This window comes from Cydia splendana, chromosome 15, assembly GCF_910591565.1.
Source record: "Cydia splendana chromosome 15, ilCydSple1.2, whole genome shotgun sequence".
Taxonomy (NCBI): Eukaryota; Metazoa; Arthropoda; class Insecta; order Lepidoptera; family Tortricidae; genus Cydia; species Cydia splendana.
In genome coordinates, this window is record NC_085974.1 from 15,353,411 (window position 1) to 15,376,000 (window position 22,590).

Here is a 22,590-nt window from a genome sequence, read left to right on the forward strand (position 1 = left end):
AGTTTACTGAGCGGCAAGTCTTTATGGGTTAATCGTTGCTTTGTTTTTAATCTTATCGTATGAGGGAAAAGCTTTTTAAAGGCTCTATTTGTGTTTAAATAAGTAAAATAAGTGACCGTTTTGGGGATGAAAGGGTAAATATTTTGACATTACTAAGGTTTGAATTTTAATTTTAAGGCATATTGATGGAGTATCGTGTATTATCAAGTATCACAGAATTAGGGATTCAGCAAATAAATCATTAGGAGTATTGTAGCTATGAGTTATCCTATAAAAAGTAGGGTCATTAATTATAATCTTTTTTTTTATCTTATCTTATCTTTTATCTTTGTGTTAGTACCTAGATATATTTTTAAACTCGATTAAATCCATGCAAAATGACTAACTTACCTAATAACATTTGCTAATTTGTAAATGCTTCAACAGAGTTTTTAAACTATGAGCTATCATCCCTAGGTTGTATATAGCGCATTCATAGTAGTTCGACTATGCAAATCTTACGGGTGATAGTATTGATATACGAAAATATATATCTTATGATTACTTGATCAGCCATATACAGGAACGTATTTGAATTTTAAATAATGCATTTTAAAATATCGAAATGTCGCATTCTGTCCGGCTCACAGTACACCCGGAACGTTTTTCCTATCGTTGCAATTTCTATTAAACCATATATGTATTTCAGTTCCATAAAATATCAAAGCTATCGATATACCCCATCACTACACGGGCCGGTCGCATTCCCCTCACATACGTACACCCGAACATTTGTTCCTATCGTTGCTATTTCTACTAAACCATATGAAAAATATATTTCAAAAGTATCGATATACCCCATCACTACACGGGCCGGTCGCATTCCCTGACCGCTCACATACGTCCCGAACATTTGTTCCCCGCTATCGTTGCTATTTCCACGCACTTGTGTGCGCGACTCTGCGTGTGACTCACGCAAGTTGTCGCATCCCTAGTGCATTCGCGATTTGAACGTAAATAATGGATGTGTGCGAATTGTAACAGTTTTGCGCTACTGTTTTAAGTGTCAATTAGACTTTTATTCAATTTAGGACACTTTTATTTTAATTCTTGTTCTGATTAAAAAAAAATTGTATGAGGAAGAAATAGTTATTTGTACAACAAGAGATCAAAGTTTGATATTTCTTCGAGTGCTTATTTTGAGTCCCGTGCAAGCGAAAGATTCTATAATAGATTCACGAGCGTAGCGAGTGAATCTAATTTAGAATCTTGAGCGTAGTAAGGGATTCAAAAGCGCACGAGATGTAAATAACTTTGATCTCGTGTAATACACAAAATTTTTCACCCTAAGCAGTGAGAACATACCTAGAGGGACAGAGATAATAGAACCCAAGTATATCGAACTTGTATTAGACCCCGCATGTTGAAATGACCATAAAGGTCACTTGAATGTCATTTTGTCTCACTCAGTGAGCAAAATCGCATTTTGCTCACTGAGTGACCCACAATCAGTGAGCAAAATGCGATTTTGCTCACTGAGTGAGACAAAATGACTCAGTGAGCAAAATCGCATTTTGCTCACTGTTTTTAAGAAGCAAAGTACCCTTGTTCGAGCTGCTGAGGTGAAAATAATATTAATCAATCTGCAATATATAATACAATGTAAACGAAATATTTCTGGTAAAAATGTATTGGCCATTTTCCAATTGATTAAGTTTAACCGATAACATTTAAACCGGTTTTTATCAACTGATGATAACTTATAAGTCAAACGAATTATCAAAATCCTATTATTACTCTTTGTGTCGAGAATATTTATATGTTAAATACACGGGGAAAGCGGTTTTTTCACGTGTACGATATTTTAGAAAAAGTGTGTTTTAGAAAAATCTGATATATCATTCTTAGACCAAAAATATTTAATAAAATATTAGGTATTCATTTTGAATATATATAGAACTGTTTGAACACTATTCAGACTATCCGCAAAAAATACTAATCTAACCTAACCTAAAAACTAATAAAGCAAAAAAAACGAGTTACACAGCAAAACAGCATTCTCCTGTGCAACTCAATTTTTTTTGTGTTTTAATTAAAAATATTTCGTACATATTTAGTAAATACCTTGTTGAAGCCATCCCGTTTTAGCAGTTTATTTTAAACGTGTAAAAATTTCCGGCTTTATTATGTAAGTCTCCATAAAAGTTCAAGACGAAACCAGTGAACTGCAGACAGGTTCCCAGAATCCGCGAAAAGCAAAAAGCGACCGAACAGGATCTGGTATCGGCCGCCGAATCTGGACGCCACGGTAAAGAGGCCGACAGCGACCGAGAGCCGATCCTGATGTAACGATTTATTATGGTTTTGATCTTGTTATGACAACACCAAACAACAACAAACAGTGCCAGCGAAATGCCTTGTCACGTGCGTGTACGAGGACTAATCAGCGAGAGGAATAGGATTTAGCGCCCGAACAGGATCTGATATCGGCCGCCGAATCTGGACGCCACGATAAAAGGCCGACAGCGACTTGAGCCCTATTCTGAGTTATGGTTGTCATATTATGCATCTCAACGCGCATCAATGATTACGTACGAAATGCCTTATCACTTGTGCGCGCGGCGGGGACCACAGCGATAGGAAAAGCAAAAAGAGGCCGAACAGGATCTGGTATCGGCCGCCGAATCTGGAGGCCACGGGCCACGATAAAGAGGCCGACAGCGACTTGAGCCCGATTGTCAGTTAACAATTTGTTAGGGTGTTAATCTTAATTATTTCTCGCCAAGATTTATCTGCGTGCATGTGATAATTCAGTCATTAGCTATTTCGCTCGCACTGATTGACGCGCGTGAGAGTCGTATCATAACAAGTTCAAAATAATAATAAATTCTTAAATTAGAATTAGCCTCCAACGGCCTGTGGCGCTGAAAAAACATCAACACGATTGGCGCGGATGACCTGTGGTTAGCCGTGATATCTTTTTAGGTAATTATAAATAACTTTTTTTCGTGGCCCGTCCTCAAGATCATGGGATTTACGAATACATCTACTATCAATGGTTTGAAAAACAGTTTTACAGGTGCTACTTACTCTGAAAGAAATGTTTGCATAACAGTAACAAAATATTTTGTAGTTTCAACTCTGTATATTTAGGTAGGTACTTAAATAAAAGTAAACAAATAATTTGTACATTTTCGGGTAGTTATAAAATTTATTGATTAACCAACCAAATACAAAACCACCTGGATCTGTCACTGAACGACCTGACTTTAACCAACATTATTTGTTGTTTTCATGTTTTAATGTTTTAATTTTTCCTCTACCCGCAACTGGCTTAAGAGGGAGCCATTTAAGGGTAGATTTAGTTTACTCTTTTTTAAATACCTAAAGATACGGACATGGGGCTTGCGAACTGCGTTGTTGCACCAGCCAGTAGTAGTGTAAATTTCATTCGATAGCGTGACATGACGTACGCATTTGCGTAAGTCTCATTTTGTAACGGATTTTGAGTTTCCAAAACGTCCCGCTTGGCGCGCTGTTCAAAATCCCAAAATGAGTTCCAATATGACACTATTAAAATGTTTAGGCTACTAGAAAAGCTCCCAACTATGGGTCTAATGGTAGGGGAGCCCAAGAGGGGATTTTTGTGTTTACTCGAGCGCGTCAAATTAAGATATGAATGATATCTTGCTACCCCGTGTAGTCTACCTTTACCCCTTTTAGCCATCTATGTTGAGCCCTTGGTTGGTGGGGGGTTGGTGGGGGGTTCAACAAATTGTTAAGCAGATTGTGGATATGGTCATATTAGTCCAGATTAACGCAATAATTGTGCTATTACTAAATCTGATAATTATTTGCACGTATTTCCTTAATCTGACGGTTACAATGTAAAAATTAGGCGTCAAACTTGTGTTCGTCAGATTAAGAAAATGCCTACAAATAAGTGTTATATTAAGTTATAGAAAAAATATAGCATTAAAGTGGACAAAAACGACCAAACCCACAAACCGCTTAACGATTTTTTAACCCTCCACCAACCTCCCGAAATTTAAAAAAAATTGTAGACGTTTTCCATCTCGCTGGAAAAAAAACTTTATATAACTTTTTTTCTTCTTGTCATCTAATATTTCGATTCCAATAGGTCTGTATGACGCTCGAGTAAATCCCGATTTAGCATCGTGGGCTCCCCTACTATAAAATTAACTTACCAAAATAATACATTATATTTTATCGATTGCTCGCCCCCGGTAGTAGGTACTGTTCAGGGGCGATTTATAATGCCTTGAATTAACCTATAAATTGTAAATACAGAAATAATCAACGAAGATCAACTCTGGGCAACGTGGGACTCGAACCCACATCATTGGATTGCCGGTCCAATGCGTTACCATTTCCTCTCGTTTTTTCATTGCGTTTCAGTGCCTTTTTTTTCATTGTGATTGACATATCTGTATTTACAATTTATAGATTGTAATAATATGGTACGTCCCACAATAAAAAAGGAAATATATATTAACATTTGCCTTGAATTAAGTTCCTTACTTCATATTGCAGAAGTTATGGGCTTATAGCAGGCGTGGCTCACTCCGCGATTTCGTCGCTTTGCTACAGGTAGGTAAAAGTACATCCGTTCGGCCCCAATTTTGGGGCTTGCCATAAGCCGCGCGTGGCGCTGTCGCCACCTAGCGGCCATATCTGATGTGCTGATCGTAACAGACGCGTTTTGTTAGAGAGTGAGTCTTCTGTACCTAGTACTATTATTTATTCTGTGCTTATAGAAACTACTTACAAGAAGTTGAAGTTGAAGAAGTTCAACTTCCACTTCCACTTCCCTTCCCTTCTCTCTTTAAATCAAATCTGCTTTTTATTTATTCTCCATACAAACTTCCACCCTTGCACATTATACGACCTTTACTCAAATATGACTGTGTTCAACACATATCCCTTGTTTTTTGTTAAGCCCGCGGCGATGCTCGGAACGTGTCCAAATTTTCACGTTGTTGACACAACAGTTTGAGTAGCGACCGTGGGGTGTGATGGGATAACTCCAGAGCAAACAGCATGATCTCACGGTACCGGCGAAAGAGTATAACTTACGATTTAGGAAAATGAGAATATGGTGGTGGTACTGGTGCTCAACGCGGTCCCAGTACATGTCATCTTGAAACTTAAGTCATTGTCAATAGTGACAGCAGGGTGTCATCTATTGGGCATTAGCATGTCGACCGACTCGCACTTGGCCGGTTTTCTTTAAATGTCCCGGTCTGAGTCCCCACACTTATGGCAACCCTACTGACTAGTACCACCACCTTAATTTTTGACTAAGATTCAAAATGAACAAAACTCTTTCAATGGATTTTATCGTCGTTATGTTTATTTGTTTACTTTATTTTTAAGAATTTATTCTGATGAGAAGTTTAACGGGACTACGCGAGTCTGATTCGTACCTATGTACTCGTATATTTTACATTAACATCTTATCTATCTTATCTTATCTTTATCTTTTTGATCATCTAAAAGGTAAATAGGTATTTGAAATCTTCATTAATATAAATAATTTGACTTTTAACTCGAGATTGTTCCATAGTCTCAATTATGTTGAAACGTACCAAAAAATGTAAAATCTAGTAATTGAAAAATTTGTTTTTAGTTATAGTAGTAGTAGTAGTAATCACTTTATTGTACACAACACAGGTTTACATAATATTTTTAGTTATATTTTGCATTGTTTTCTTATTTTATTTGCGTGTAGTATTCACAACTATACCTTCGGGTAATTTATAATTAAGTAACCTACTACCTTTATTGTAATAGTCAACCTAGTAATATATGAAACTTTAGGCCTATTTTTAATAATTTTTGTAAGACTTATTTGTAAAAGGCTGTTTGTTTTCTAAAAAAAAAAAAAATTGAAAAACCTACTTACATACGCTCAATAACATACCCCTATCCCCTAATATGTGTTAATTTTAGTTACACCCTTTCGCGTAGTGTAGGCGTCAAGCATTCAGGTAAAGCTTTTGACACCTACCCACCACCTCACAGGAATCGGCGTGAATTTCATCGCTTCGCATTTAACGCGTTTTTGTACCCCCTTCATTCGAAAAACAACTAACGTATGTCCAGTGTCACTTGGCCTCCGGAACCCCTAGGACCCGTTTATCAAAAGCATGTAACTTGTAATACAAGTGGAAGTCCCTTTTTGACAGCTTTTGTTCGAAAGGGACTTCCACTTGTATTACAAGTTACAAGCTTTTGTAAGGGCACTAGTGTAAATTTCATTCGATAGCGTGACGTGAGGTGCGCGTTTGCGTTAATTTTGTATGGGATTTTGAACAGCGCGTCAAGTGAGGCCGTTTTGGATACTCAAAATCCCATACAAAATGAGACGTAACGCTTACATTTAGATAGAAGTTTTGTTCTCTAGAGGGGGAAGGTGACCCTCCTTGCCCTTTGCCCATGACACTTACATGTGCATGGAAATAGCGGAAAGTTGCAAGTTATCGTAAATTTCTGGCAATTGCACAAGAAATTAGAAAATTTCCATTTTCGAAATGGAAATTTATAATCAAGCATGGGATCATGTCTTGATTTTGACATGGCATGGCCATTCATTCAAAAATATTAAGTTGTTGTCCATGTTATAATGGTCCATTATGTCATGTTCCTAGACTTCCTAGTAGAGGATATGTTGGTGAACATGCATCTCTGTTTGCAAAGGTCTGTTATAACTTTGTGTGACGTGGAGTGACATTTAATAATTAGCGCCGTTGCGTTTTGATATTGCATTCGAATGGTAATAAAAGCCTGACCAATATATGATCACGCGCCATGTTGCGGAATTTCGCTGGAACTAATTTTTTCATACTATAGGCATAGTCTAATAAAACATGGTCTTCCATTCCCAGAGTGACACGGGGCTACGTCACAACAACATGGCCGCTATATATAGCGCTATCGCATATTATCATATAGCGCTGTCGCATGATGACGTAAGCCCGTGTCAGTTAGGTGACCTAGAAAAGACGGGAATGGAGTACCAGGCGGAGTATATTATTATACCATGACTATAGGTACTGAACTGTCACCCTCAAGCAGACCCCACGAGCCGTGGCAGAATGCCGGGATAACGCAAGGAAGATGATGATATTTTTTCTCGTTTTAATTAGCAACTGTCAGTTAAAACACCAGTTCAATAACTTTACTTGATTGCTTTATAACACTTTAAACTCTCGCGTTTTGTACACATATTTAATTACACACCACACTGTGGTCTATTGTGGTTTATTGTGGTCTTTCCGTGACCACAGCTGGTGCAACTCAGCTGAAACGTCGGAATTAAAGGTAAAAACAATGAAATTATATCGCGGTAGACCCGTTTGTGTAATTAAATATGTTGATTGCTTTAGATAATACTTTTTATAAGTATTCTTTGTATTTCAATAAGCAATTCCCTTTGAGCATTTATGTTTTAATTTACCATTGGAAACTGTTTTGGCTTGTGTTTTATTAATATTAATTCATATTGTGTAAAATTAAAAGCTGTTTGTTTCCCAAAAAAAATAGCGCCCTCTCGACAATGATCATATATTATATTACTGGTCAGGTTATAATAATTGTGTCATGGTTTTAACGTTGAGGTGATTTTGTTTCATTCGTCGCCTAGTGTGGTCTAATGGAATTCTCATAGCTCATAGCGATTAACATGCAGAGACCCACCCGTCCTTTGCGTAGTTTGTTTTCTTGTAAATTTTTGTCTCCGAGTGGAACCAACAAGATTCTGGATTCGGCAGACGCTGATAAAAACTGCATTTCCAATGAGAAAAAAATATCCGCATTTTTTTACGAACCATAATTATAGTTAGACTAAGAAAAGTCTGCAACGATTTGTGTAAGTGTTATTTATACGTCATAATTTCGTAGAAGTTTGACGTTTAAAAAAAATAACACTTGCACTGCGTGTGCTATCAAACTCTGAGTAAGTATAAGTACATTTGTTTTCTATTAATTAGGTACGTCATGCTACATATATGCTTGAGCAATTAGTTACCATCTTTTGAACGACGTTAAACTTGTATTCTAGTAATATATAGGTACCTAAATAAAAGACAAAAGTGTAAGCTGTTACCGCCGCCCATGGACTTCTGCTATACCAGAGGTTACAGTGGAAACAAGCTACAACTGCAACACCAGAGGTTACAAGTACACGATAACTAAATAATATGATTCAATTAAATGTCATTCCGATGTTTCGAATTGGCCTGTAAATCAACACTTACAAACTCCAATCGATATCTCGAATCACGTCTCCGGCCACCTGGGTCGCGGCGCCAAATATAACCGCCGTCTGACGGCATTCATATAAATCATATATGACACTAGATATATGGCGCTCTGGATTCGACTGCCGATGACTAGGTACTTCATAATTTATTTAATTATTTATTTTCACCACACCTACTGGTAAAAATGCTCTCTTGATTGTTCAAAAACTGACAGCAGAGTTGCAATTTTTCACATGTGAGGCAAAAGTAATCAAATGCAAATTTTGAGTTGTTTTCTTATATTTGCTGGTAGAATTGACTTTTAAATGATGATTTTGAGTTATAAATATTTAATAACATTCATTTGGATTTAATTTGGTTTCATTTTGTTTGATATCTTACAGTTAATATTTTCCTCGGGTTGGTGTGGTGAAAAATGTTTCACTCAGGGGCAAATTTTGTTAATTTTTGTTTAACACTCGCGCGGTTTCAAACCCTCGCAACGCTAAGTTTAAATTTTTCGAACCACGAGCATAGCGAGTGGTTCGAAAAATTCAATTTTGGAATCTTTCGCTTGCTCGGGTATCGGTATCGGGTGTTGCGGGGGTATCGATATTAGCACGAGCGGTTAAACAAAAATTTTGCCCCTTTTGTAAAACAAATGACTATTAATCTTGGCCACTTCATAGTAAAAAAGAAACAATTCTATTTAAGTCTTATTGTTAAAAAAATTTGGCTGTCCCATAGAAACAGTGGCGGATTTGCCCTAAGGCCAAGTAGGCCCGGGCCTAGGGCGGCAAGTTTTTTGGGGGCGGCAAATTGTGACAAAAAATTCGCTGATGATAGTGATGATAACAAGAAATAACTCAAAATGTAGTCAATATGATGGGTGTTGAGAAAGGGGCGGCTACAGGGCCTGGGGCCTAGGGCGGCAAAGACTGCAAATCCGCCACTGCATAGAAATCAGCAGCATCATATCAGCCGGAATGTATGAACCTACTCCACTCACCTAATTTTTATTTCGAAATCCAGCTAGATATTTTATAACATCGTCGGCTTATTACATAAGGATTAAATTAATAACCCAAGACAGATAAAACACTTCCTAAAGCGTAGCTTTCTTTACTCGTTGCTCGGAATTCCAAATCAAGGAACAAATTCAATACAATTTATAACTCACAACTTAATTTCAACCTTAATTCAATCTATCTAAAGTTCTTATTCGAATGTAAACTACCTCTCTTTGGATTCTCAGCTGATATATATTAAGACAATCAAAAATGAACCCTACTGTTATAAGATAAGGTAGATTTTTCATTGTTTTATAGAAATTATGTCTGGCAGGATAGAAGGCGCCTCGGTTGGCGCCGGCTAGCCGCCGTCGGCTCGTGTATTATGGACTACCACAACTCAATACGACAAAGTTCTTACTACCTTCGCGACGCCAAGGGAATTAGAACCTTGTCGCGTTGAAATAATGTCAGTATTTCCAAGTATGGTTTAAGTTGCATTTGTGTTATGCGTCATATAACCTGGCGTCGATCAAATGGTATTTGACTCGGCAAATGAACTTACTGATTTTCTAGACAAATTGAACTAATCAGTTATCAATTATGTACTAGCACATTCCAAATTTTGAAATAAAATAATTACAATCAGGTTTCTTTATTATAATAGATAAGTATCCGAATTGTTTTATTTATTGTCCCTATAAATTCGCAGACGCGAAAATCTTGGCCGCCAAAGGGGCAAAAACAAGTGTTTTGGAGCGAGACAGACTTATCCCCTACACGTTGCCTTGAAGCGAAACATCGATAATTTATGCGAACATCCCTAACAAACAAGAATGCAGCCAGATTTAACAAAACAATTAAAAACAAACCTTATTCTAACCATATAAGTCTCAAAATAGGTTGCCTCTTGTATAAAATAAACGCTGTGGTTGAAACAGGTGTTCGCAGTCATGGGTGTCTAAATAGTCTACAATCAGAAATTAACCTTATGACCATAACTTTAAGGTCGAATTCAATTGGGCAAATGCGTCGCTTGCGACGTTTCGAATTGTTACATCCATCATTGCTCCCAGATGTGCATTCTATAGGCAGGGACGGATTGGGGCGTGTTCTTTTTAAAACTAAATTTGAAATTTTAAACTTGTTTTCTCACTCATTCTAATGCGTTTTGTATGTAGTGCGAGAGGGACAGAATGAATTAAATTGCATATATTGTTTATAAAATTGGAATCCTGGGCCGTAATGAGGGCGACGCTGGCAATTAACGGTGCTACCACTTTTTTATGTTTTACGTGATTTGGGTGCGCGGCCCAATGGTTTTAGCTTTTAGCTGCAAATTTTATAAAAAATATAAGCATGACTGTACATTTTAGTTGTAAGGTAGGATACAGGTGGGTTCATTTTTTCACTTTATATTCCCATTGATCGAGGTTTTAGACTTCATTTAGATTTTTTTAAGATAAATGAGTCTTCAAGCATTTAAATCTCATCGGTATTTCTTAATCTCACTATCCAAGGGGAAGCGATATATTCCCAGAATGTTGCGTGAGGCCATTATTACATTAAAATTCATAGTTTATGCTTCTTTTTACACGACTGCCCAAAAAAAAGAGTGCAGTGTTTCATTTAAATTTCATACTTATACTCTTTTGCTTTCTACTGACAAACTGGGTGTGCCAGAGTATAGTTTTTGTTGTTGTTTAAACATTTCATAGACAAGCATAAAATATGCATGAAATATTTGTAATACAAGTCAGGTGGTAGAATTTTTGCATTATTTAACATTCCATCCTAAAGTGTACCTACTCGTAATAACAGTAATAAAATAACACCTTTATAAAGAAATGTGTTTTTATTTTGGTATCTTAATTTTAATTAAAAAAAACAGCTGGCTTTAATATTCGATCTCTCAAGATATTTCTTCGCATTGAAATTAGAAATTACCCCTTTTTTTGCCATAATAAAGACAAGCTGAAAAATATCGAATATCAACTATCGTATCAATTAGGTGTCACACTCGCCATACACATTCAAAATGGATTATTAATACTGTAACAGTGTAACATAAGCCCCAACTCATACAGGCCAAGCGAAAAGAAACTCTATCTTTTTATATTTAAGGTCCGACTTTTTTGCCGATGTAATCCCACCCTGGGATGTTAATCCATCCAATCGCCCACAAAGAGTAAGCGAGGTAAACGCTCAATGTAACCATGGTATAATAATATACTCCGCCTGGTACTCCATTCCCGTCTTTTCTAGGTCACCTAACTGACATGGGCTTACGTCATCATGCGACAGCGCTATATGATAATATGCGATAGCGCTATATATAGCGGCCATGTTGTTGTGACGTAGCCCCGTGTCACTCTGGGAATGGAAGACCATGTTTTATTAGACTATGAATGTAACCAGTATAGGCCCTGTGCATGGACTATAGGGGGCAGCATAGGAGCCGTCAGATTTTTGGCGCGAGGCGTAAATGTGTCGTTTATGCTTCCGATGTAGCCCACAAGATGGCAGAACCTACTATGCACAAGGAAACGTACCAACGAGAACGGTAGATGGTAGCACTTGCTTTGGCAATGTACCTACATGTGCACATACTATGTTTCCGATTCAGGCCACAAGATGGCAGACCCTCGCGCACGGTCCCTATAAGCTCTCTGACGCCACACTGCAGCTAAGTATTGTGCAGAGTGTGGCTAGTCCAGCGGTCGGCAACAGGCGGCCCGCGAGCCTCTCTGGCTACTTTGTATGTAATAATGACAAACGACAATGTCTGATAGTCATAAATATTAACAAAGTACGGCCCGCGTCAACTTGGCTGCTAAAAGGTTGCCGACCGCTGGGCGAGTCCATAAAGCGTTCGAAGTAGGATGTGCTCCCGGTACAGGTTTTCTATACAAATACAGTACCGGAACCGGGAATTCCCGGTTCTCGCTGTGACGTTTATACAATAAAAGTGCAATGCGAACTACCTGCAAGTCGACATTCTGTTGTCAACTGTCATGGCGTACAGGCGGGTCGCGGAGCACACCTGACTGACCAACTGAGTTTTATTTATCACCTTGTAATACAACAGAACCTAGACGTCACAATGGCGACGAGGATAAAGAACGTAAGAAAAAACAAAAAAATCGATGTAGTTGCTAAATAACCGACAAAAAGTTATCAGTTTGAAATTATTTTTTCAATAAAAGGGAGGGAGACGAATGACCCAAATAGCACAGGTATGATGGACCCATTGTGGATTTAATTTATAGCTCTGAGCACATAAACATCTTTATAAGGTACACTTCTGGTATTTAAACTATATTTTGATCAAGAAAAGAACTATTTTTACGCTAATATTATTACTATAGGGCACATTTCAACGTCTTATTCAGTTTAAATACTATTTAATGCTTTTACCTTTCCAAGAAACGGGTCGGTGAACAGAAATTAAGCCAAATACAGTAAAATAAGTTATTATAAAATAGAAATAAAACTTTTATAGCGACTGTGTATTTAAGGAAGCGTGTAAAACTATAATTAAGTAATACTTATAATAAATAAACTGTCGCGCATATTGCTGTGTAGTGCTGAATATGTCTGTTCACCGGTAATTTACTACAGGTAACTAAGTATACCAACGTGGTGCTGTCTGCGTTAACGGTTGTTGAAACAATATCTGGGTGCGCTGTAGTTTATTATTAGCTCACAAATGTATCAAATTAACGACAAATGCTTAATAATAGTTCACATAATAGGGTTAACACTTTTAACCAGAAGTTATCTACCTAAATAAATAATAAGTGTACGCTTTATTTAGCGTCAGACTCAATAAAAATCAACAGATCATCTGCTATACAACATGGTGCTACTTAGCTTACGTGTGCTAGTTAGATATGCATTTAAATTATTTAACCAAATCAGCATAATATTATCTGGGTCTTGTTTCTATAATGCAAAAGGAAAAATAAGTAAACAAACTGATACTGTCGGTGAAATTTGTCGTAAAGCTTAAGCTTAATACGAGTATTCTCTAAAAATGGAATACTTTTATGGTTGTAAATGTTGTTGTGTTAATATTGCACTCACCCTCCTGGGGCCCAGCCATACAAGGAAAAAGTCTGAAATTTGCTATTGAAATTTGAATCTATAGTGTAGGATTCAGGGTTGATTTTGTTTTGTTTAAAATGGAATGAACCAAAACAGATGCAACTCTGCTTCAATTAAACATTAGGTTGTGTCGCTAAGGAGCAAAATGTCATGGTTACGGCGACGGCGAACATTGAATCCTGAACGAAGCGAGGTATTAAAATGGAATACTGAGCGTAGTGAGGGATTCAAGTGTTAACGCCCAAAGTGAAAATAATTTTGCTACCATGTGACCCATACTGCTTTTCACATCACATAATATATGTATAAGGAAATAAAAAATAAAAATAAGTTAGATTAAAGAACCTAAAGTCTTAAGAGTTTAAAGAGTTAAAGAGTGAAAAGAGTCTGAAAAGTCTAAAGAGTTAAAAGAGTAAAGAGTCTAAAGAGTAAATAGTCTAAAGAGCCTCAATAGACTAAATAGTCTAAAGAGCCTAAATAGACTGAATAGTCTAAATAGTCTAGAGTCTAAAGAGTCTAAAGAGTAAATAGTCTAAAGAGCCTAAATAGACTAAATAGTCTAAATAGTCTAGAGTCTAAAGAGTCTAAATAGTCTAAAGAGTCTAAAGAGTCTAAAGAGTTTAAAGAGTGTAAATAGTCTAAAAAGTCTAAAGAGTCTAAAGAGTCTCAAGAGATTAAAGAGTAAAGAGTCTAAATAGTCTAAAAAGTAAAGAGTCTAAATAGTCTAAAGAGTCTAAGGAGACTACAGAATCTAAGTTAGAGTCTAAAGATTGTAAGAGTTTAAATAGTCTAAAGAAGTCTAAAGGGTCTAAGAGTCTTGAGAGTCTGAAGAATCTAGAGTCGTACATGTGTGCAGTAAACAGATTTTGTTGAAAATAATTATAATAAAAAAAAACCATTTTCCGAATAATGTAAAAAATTCTTCCACCGAACTTAGAAAGTACCTACTACAGCTGGTAGGACCGTGGGCCTTGGGAAGGTATGGCTATGCTTAATAATTCTGCCGCGCCAGCAATGATTGCGCGGTGATCGATTACATTTGGAAACTCATGAAGTGCTTACCTTGTCCTCCTTAAATAAGTTCTTTATTTAATTATTTAAACGAGTTTTCAAATGCAAGTACCGCGGTTATGGTGGTGGGGCGGGGTTGCTGATGCCGACTATGGTGTATTTAAAATAACTAACTAGACATTGACACAACCTTGCCTATAAATATGAAAACTAGAAAAGTCGAGTTTCATAGGCTGAAAAGACAATGGTATTAATGTATAGTTTATGCAAGATACGAGTTCCGTATAAATAAATACCTACAATTGGAGTGAAGACTCCGTGAGTGAAACCTAAGTCCGAATAAGGAAATACCATTGGAGTGAAAACTCCGCGAGTGCTGCATGGGATATCGGCCCATGTAGTGCAAATGATAAGTTCTTCAGAATTAAAAATAAATATAGCTCAGGAAAAATTCCATAAAATTTAAATTGTTAGTAATTGTGACTATAATTAACGTTAAGGAGTGAAACTCAGGTTATTGTCACAAAGACTCGTTGAACTTTAATGTATGTCTTGGGGTCCAATCCTATGTATATGTGTCTACCTGTTCTGTTTGTTACACGTTAGGTTACTTCGATAACTCCTTAAGTACAGAAACTCGGTAGTTAGAAGGTACTTACCTAACGCACATGTTCCGTGCTTACTTACGGATAGTATTACAATGATGTCTTAATTGTCCGCTTTAGAATGGGCCTGAGTGTCGTGTGCCTGCTAACTGCGAGCACTCTTCCAAGTACGCACGTTTCAGAAGCTAGCGAAATAGACATTTTTAAAGTTGCTGTCGACAAATTATAAGAATACTTTTCGCAAAAACAGAGTTTGTATGAACGATTCATGTTTCGACTGATGCAACAAGAATTGTACTTTGGAAATTTCTAATCTAATCTATTCCTAATGATTCTAAATGTGATTTCAATGCGAAAAATTGAGCCTCCGCCGATCTAAAGGAAAATATTAAATCTAGGGGTTTCAGTTACAATAAACAAGTGATTATGGGAACAAATTTGATAAAATGTTAGGAGGCAACTGAAAGAGTTTTTGGGCAAACATAACAAACAGGTAGACAGGATTGCGATAATGGCGCCGCCTTCCCCCTAAAAGATAAAATGTGCCGACATATGATAAATGTGCCTACAAAGGCCAATTCAAAATGCAAAGCTGCACTAGGACTAAATGAGTACCGATAAAAGCCGACGGGCCGACTAAATTAAAGTCCAAAAAATAATAAATTACCTAAAGCCAATCAACTAATTTTAGTGCCAAAAGAACACAATAATTTTAAAAATAAATAAGTTACCTAAAGCCAATCAACTAATTTTAGTGCCAAAAGAACACAATAGTAATTCTATAAATTTACAATCAGGTCAAAGGTCAATTTAAGGTAAATAAATAGACGCTGGGTCCGTCACAATGCCACACATTGTGTAGGTATCTAAAGTAAATGCTGAAAAAAATACAAAGAACCAATCAGTGACGATGCGTGAAACCTTGCACTCCCACTGCGCTACTTTATATATGACTTGTTCCTAATAGTGAAAACATACACATACGAACATAGTAACCAAATCCGTAAAATGGACGGCCAAGCGATGGCGTCAATATCGGACAGTTACCCAGATAGAGATGCGTTTTAATTAAGCGTAATAAAAAGGCACGTTAGTGGGAAATTTATACTGTGTACGTATAAAAACGTAAGGACCAGACGTGACCTTGATTGCACCAAATTGCAGTTTGCCTAGTTGAGGTTGAAACTAACAAAATCAAACAAACCTTGTAAATTGAGGTTGCAGATCGAGCCTCTATATTGGCAAGAGTACATATATATTATCAAAGAGTTATTTACTTAAGTCGTTGTTTAATTATCGTACAGGTACTAAGTACCAAGTATGAACTAAAACCCAAAATGGCCTAGGGTTTTCTTAAAGCAACGGAATAATAATAAAGTAAATCTTCGAACAATGTACTCGGTGAAACCGTGTTCATGGTAATGAAATTCCATTGGTTCCTTGTAAAATATACATAATTAGAGTTAAACAATATATGCCACCATCAAAATGAACATACACAGGTGCTAGTTTTGCTCTATAATATATCTGTAAGTAATTGAACCTAAGGGAAGCAAAATGTCTATAAAAAAAAATATTAATGTGACTGTAACCATGGTCAAATTAAGGCTGTGTATATTGTAGTCAAGGGCTACTGTAGACTATAGTCAAGGCTAAAATCAACTTCCAATTGTAAGCAGGGATTAAAGTTGTTTTCATAACATAAATAATATCATTCATTGTATAAGTAACAATAAGTTGCTAGATTAACAGTACAGTCGATATACCATACTTGAATATAATTGAGGTCAATACTGTATTCAGGAAGTATTATAATTATTAACGGTAATAAAATAATGTATCCAATGCAATTTATAATAATAACGGTCAAATATGTAGGTACCTACATCATTTTACCCAAGTAATAGAAATCTATTTGTATAGATCATGGTTTGCGTAAATAACATACCAGTACACAAGTAAAACTAAATAGGTTGTGATATCTGGTATGACTTTTTACCTTACTTAACATTGGACCATTTACGTATATTATAAATTGCATTATATCTATATATTATACTATATTACCTATCAAACAGCCAAGTAAAACTGAGGAAATCAGTTGTTGCCAATAAATAATGTACCTACATGTACGAGATGTTATTGGAAAGCGACCTGTATGTTACAATTTTATTGGAAAATCACGAAATAGGTATTAATTGTGTGAAACGTGTATATAGCTTGAACGCTAATGAAAATACCTAGAAAAGTGTAAGCATCCAAAGAAAATATGTATCAATTAAGGTTAAACTCGTAAGATATTTAAACCTCGAGTTATTATCAATTTGAATAAAAGAAAGCAGACTCAAAATTCAAAACTGAAAAAAGGAGAAGGAGAGTGACTGATATTGTAAAAGTAAAACCATAATTGTATTAAAACACTTTATTACGCTAAACAAGTACATAACAATAAGAGAATAGAATAAATGTGTACAAAGGCAAACTCATCCCTTTAAAGGATCTCTTCCAGCTGACCGCTAAGCAACTGAGAGAGATACTAGGAATAGTGTAAATATTCCAAGGTTATATTGTTAAAAAATGTTTATTGTTGAACTGTTGAGAAATGAATATGCCCACACCTCGCCGAGTTTCTTCCGCCGGTTCTTCTCGGGTCTGAGGCTAACGCTGTTTTCCGAACCGGTGGTAGTATGTCGGAATTAGAATCTAAATTAACCTAGCAGTTATAAGATAAACAGATGTGAGATGACTGAACTATTGTTGCATGGCTAACGCATAAAATAAAATAAATAAATCATTATAAAAAGGAAGAGATGTGACGTTTATACAATAAAAGTGCAATGCGAACTACCTGCAAGTCGACATTCTGTTGTCAACTGTCATGGCGTACAGGCGGGTCGCGGAGCACACCTGACTGACCAACTGAGTTTTATTTATCACCTTGTAATACAACAGAACCTAGACGTCACACTCGCCATACAAACTCAGTAGGTACCGGCAGCATTTCCTAGTTCGAAAGGGATGTTGCGAATATTCGCATCCGCATCCGCATCCGCGGAAAATCCGCATTATTTTCAACATCCGCATCTGCATCCGCATCCGCATAAAATCGATGCGGAGCATCCGCATGATGCGGATGTCGACCAAGTCGGTAGCAGGAACGTATTAGCGGCGGCGCCGGCGGCGTAAGTGCTAGGTAATTTCGTCATTATACAGGGTGAAATTTAATTCACTGGCCAAATTGAAACACCCGAAAGAACTCGAAAAAATATTAAACACGTGTTTTTTCTTTTAATACCGCTCAGTACATTTTTTTCGAAATAACTAATCATCAAGTTGTCCTAAAAACCTCGTACGTTATGGTGAACCGACAACTACCCACTACACCCGCTTCTCTCTTATCAGTTAAGGTCATTGACACCCCGCCCCTCCCGCTGTTTGCAATAGCGTCACCAATTATGAACCCTATTGCAGCGAGATAAGAGGCTTACATACATAAGTTGCTAATTTTTCCTTCATACTTTAACGGGCTTAGAGCCGTCAAAATGCAAAGGCAACCCATTTTTAATCTAAAATATTATTTCTGACTAATGATTATTAACAAAACGTCCGTGGCTTAAAAACAATGAGTAAAAACTAGGTCAGGAATCTATGCATTCAAGCGTATTTAAAAAATTGAATCATCTTATGTACTTACATTTGATTAAAAGTCGACGCAATTAACGAAAGTCCCACGAGATGGTACTCTTGGATTCAATCCTTGTCTGCGAAGTCTGCTTCCATTTCGTATAATCTTTGTGCACCACGTAAACACTCACCACTTAATAAATAACACCGTACCATTTCCTAATATTCCCGGTTCGAAAACATTTTTTTAAACCTTAGTACGCGCGCGATTATTATTTTAAGGTTGGCGAGTGACGAGTGACTAATCATTTATGCTTACCGTTATGTTTACCGCTAGCGCGGAATGGTTTAGACTACCCTCGAAATTGATAAACCTGCCTACCATCGCCAACACTAACTAGGTGGACCCTATTGCAACGATTATAAGGTTTAGTGAAGGTCAGATAAGGGTTTTGCTGATGTTGTTGTTAAAACCTACTATTAGGTTTGTTTACATTTGTGGTAATAGGGTGACCACGACTCGTGGAAAGTATTTAAAAATTGAAAAATGAAAATTAAAAAAAAATGTACTCTTTTTTTTCGCTAAATAGATTCCTTAAGTGTAACCTAGTGCCTGGAAGGAATATGGCCAGTGATTTAAATTTCACCCTGTATATAACGAAATCGTCTAGATCCCGAAAAGTCGGCCAAGTTACTGTTTATTAAATAAAACGCACCTATATTCTTGCTCAAATACTAAACGTTTTGATTTTTAAATAAAAAATGCAAAAAATGTAATATTTGACGTTTTTTAAGTACCAAATCTTGACATCCGCATCCGCGTCCGCGGATGTGAGGCTTTAAATATCCGCATCCGCATCCGCATCCGCATCCGCATCCGCATCCGCATCCGCATCCGCATCCGCATCCGCATCCGCGGATGTCAAAAAATCTGCAACCGCATCATCCCTGGTTCGATTCGAAGCGCCCGCGCCCGCGCTCTGTAAGTGTCGGGAATATTCCGTTTGATCCCGCACCTGCGCCTGCGGCGAATCCTTTCCTTTTTTATGCAAACACCTGCAGCTATTGTGCAATAAACCAGAATACCCTTAAGGATTACATAGACCCTGTATCTATGGAATAAAGGTTATATTTGAATAACAGATTAAATTATTTTTACCCTGTTAAATATGGGTCATATAGCGCCTATTAGGCCACTTCGAGTTTTAGTTATTCGATCTGTTTCCGATATGATACTGATCTGTCAGTATTAAATATGTATCTTAAACCGGGTCACTCACGTTTAGTCGATGATTGCTCGACATCTCAAAAGTGACAAAAAGTCATAGAAGATCGCATAGAAGTGGTATACGCGTGCCGCCGTGAGGGACAAAACATACGCAATGCGATGCGACACTATGATTGGTCGAATTTATATGTTGCCCACCATAATACATACTAAATTTACGGTGGGGAATAAAAAAGATTTGAGACTGTGACAAGGACAAACAATAATAGCGCTTTCGCGGCTACTCCTACTGAAAGATACATAAGATAGCCCATTCAGTCATTTTCCCCCAACACTCATGCCTGATCCAGTTATATAAGTACTAGATTCATGCAAAAAGTCAAAAGTGATGATTGATCTGTCTGTGTCAAAATTGACGTTTTTGGTTGAAGAAATGTCACTTTTGACACTGACAGATCAGTATCATATCGGAAACAGATCGAATAACTAAAAGTCGAATCGGCCTGTAAGTCTAGTTGTTATCAACTTATTCAAATAACAGGTATACTTTATTGTGTTAGAATATATTAAGTAGGTCTGTAGGCTATAATGGCGGTATAAAACGTTCTATTTTATGATACAGTTCAATAATACAATAGTGTTTATGTATTAGGTACATAAGTTATTTCTTTACTTAGTATAGTGTCAGCAGGTGAAGCTAATTCTAATTTGTTACTTAGTTATGCTTAGTATTGCCCGTAGAACCGATGGCCGAGTGGCGACCACGTACCGGAAGGCGCAACGTGGGTAGACCCCCCACAAGGTGGACTGACGACCTGGTAAAGGTCGCGGGAGTCCGCTGGATGCGGGTGGCGCAAGACCGGTCATTGTGGCACTCTTTGGGGGAGGCCTATGTCCAGCAGTGGACGTCCTCTGGCTGATATGATGATGATGATGATGACTTAGTTATGTGTACAGTTAACTTACAATATAACTAGTTACTTGAGTATATAAATGTCGCATTATTATTTACTTTAACAGGAGTTAAGAGGAAACGGGACGGCCGCTTCTCCATACCAACGTAGTCCCCATTTTCCTCTCTGGATATTGACATTATGGAACATATTTTTAAAATAAATAATAATAAGATATTTATTTACCAACACAAAAAAACACTTACGGTAGGACTAGGTTGATTGTGTAAAGTTGTCCCATATTTCTCAGACGAGAGCCTACCGCGAACCACGTCTGCCTCTCTGTCGCACTTGTAAATTCGTACGTAAGTGTGACAGGGAGGCAACACGTCGAACGTGGTTCGCGGTAGGCCCTCAGATGCTATTTCCCCACAACACTACGCCCTACGCCATTAGTAAATCATCCCACAGGTGTTTCCAAACCTTTCTAACCCGGCCTGTGAAGGTCGGCCATTTTTAGGGTTCCGTACCCAAAGGGTAATAAGTTTTTGGCAAAAATTAAATTTTTGGTACATGCTTCTATCGTTGACTGTACTTTTCTTTACATAGGCAACTAATACTCATCGAGACTATACTAATAACCCCAAACACAATTAGGTTGCGTTGTTTTATCACAGAGTACCTATGGCCAACTCCTGTCTCCATCATCAGATCAGCTCGATTGTACCATCATATTGCATTGTCACCCGATTTACATACGCATGCAAATTTTCAGCTTCATCGGAAACCGGAAAGTGGGTCAAATTTAACTTGCAAGATTTGACCCGTACAAACAGTTACATCGGTACATTGCAATTACTAAGACTCCGCTGTCCGTCCGTCTGTCTGTCTGTCACCAGGCTGTAAATCATGAACCGTGATAGCGAGACAGTTGAAATATTCACAGATGATGTATTTCTGTTGCCGCTATAACAACATATACTAAAAACAAAATAAAATAGATATTTTAGTGGAGCTCCCATACAACAAACGTGACTTTTTTTGCCGTTTTTTTGCGTAATGGTACGGAACCCCTCGTACGCGAGTCCGGCTCGCACTTGTCCGGTTTTTTCATCCCAAGGTGTGATTCCAAACCGATTAAGATTTTTTTACCAAATTGCGTACAGGTGGATTAAGTCCGCGGTCCGCGGCTAAAAAGGTTGTTGTGTGGGTGCCAGCAAAAAGGTGCATGATTCACCACGCGTCGTTGTAATAGGAATAGGTTATTTAGCCCGGGAGCGTGCGCTGACAGTTACGCATCAAATCTATGGGTAAGCTTAGCTTAGCGATGTTTTTAACCTGTAAAAAGTAGTATACCCAGTACCCACTTACCACCACCTACCCACCTTTAAATACCTTTTACCATTTTAATTTATTTCTAAGCTTTATACCTGCACCTGAACAGAATTCTAATTTGTAACTAAGATCTAACCAAGATATATGTAACTCCGTATAAAATAAGTAAAGTCTAAGGAAAAAACGTGCCTCGGAAATCACGAAAAATGTATGCTTGAATAGATGGCGCCATACCTTTGGCCTATACTCGTGCAGATGGCGTTGGCGACACCGTTTAATATTTAATAATTTTAACACATATCGTGAAACAACATGAGCCAAAGTCATATGGCGATCTAAAGCAGGCCACTGACGAGCCTTCCAAATGGATGCCGTTACAATGGATTCATCCAAATGGACGGCATCCTAATATTAAACATTGTACGTTTTTGACATTCACGGACTGATTTTGGATTGCAGCCACGCTATTTGGACTGTTGGAAAGCACGTCAGTGGCCACCTTAAAAACAATCATTTATTTTTATTCATTTTTAG

At 37.3% G+C, this 22,590-nt stretch overlaps 1 protein-coding gene across 1 annotated transcript in view; it reads right to left on the reverse strand.

Moving 5' to 3' along the window:
- Nucleotides 1-142: 142 nt before the first annotated feature.
- Nucleotides 143-22,590, reverse strand: part of LOC134797772 (mitochondrial coenzyme A diphosphatase NUDT8) — a 290,972-nt gene continuing 268,524 nt past the window's right edge. Inside the window, exon 2 of the mRNA XM_063770136.1 lies at nucleotides 143-152. The gene's annotated coding sequence lies outside the window, so the exon portion shown is untranslated. The remainder of the gene's footprint in view (nucleotides 153-22,590) is intronic.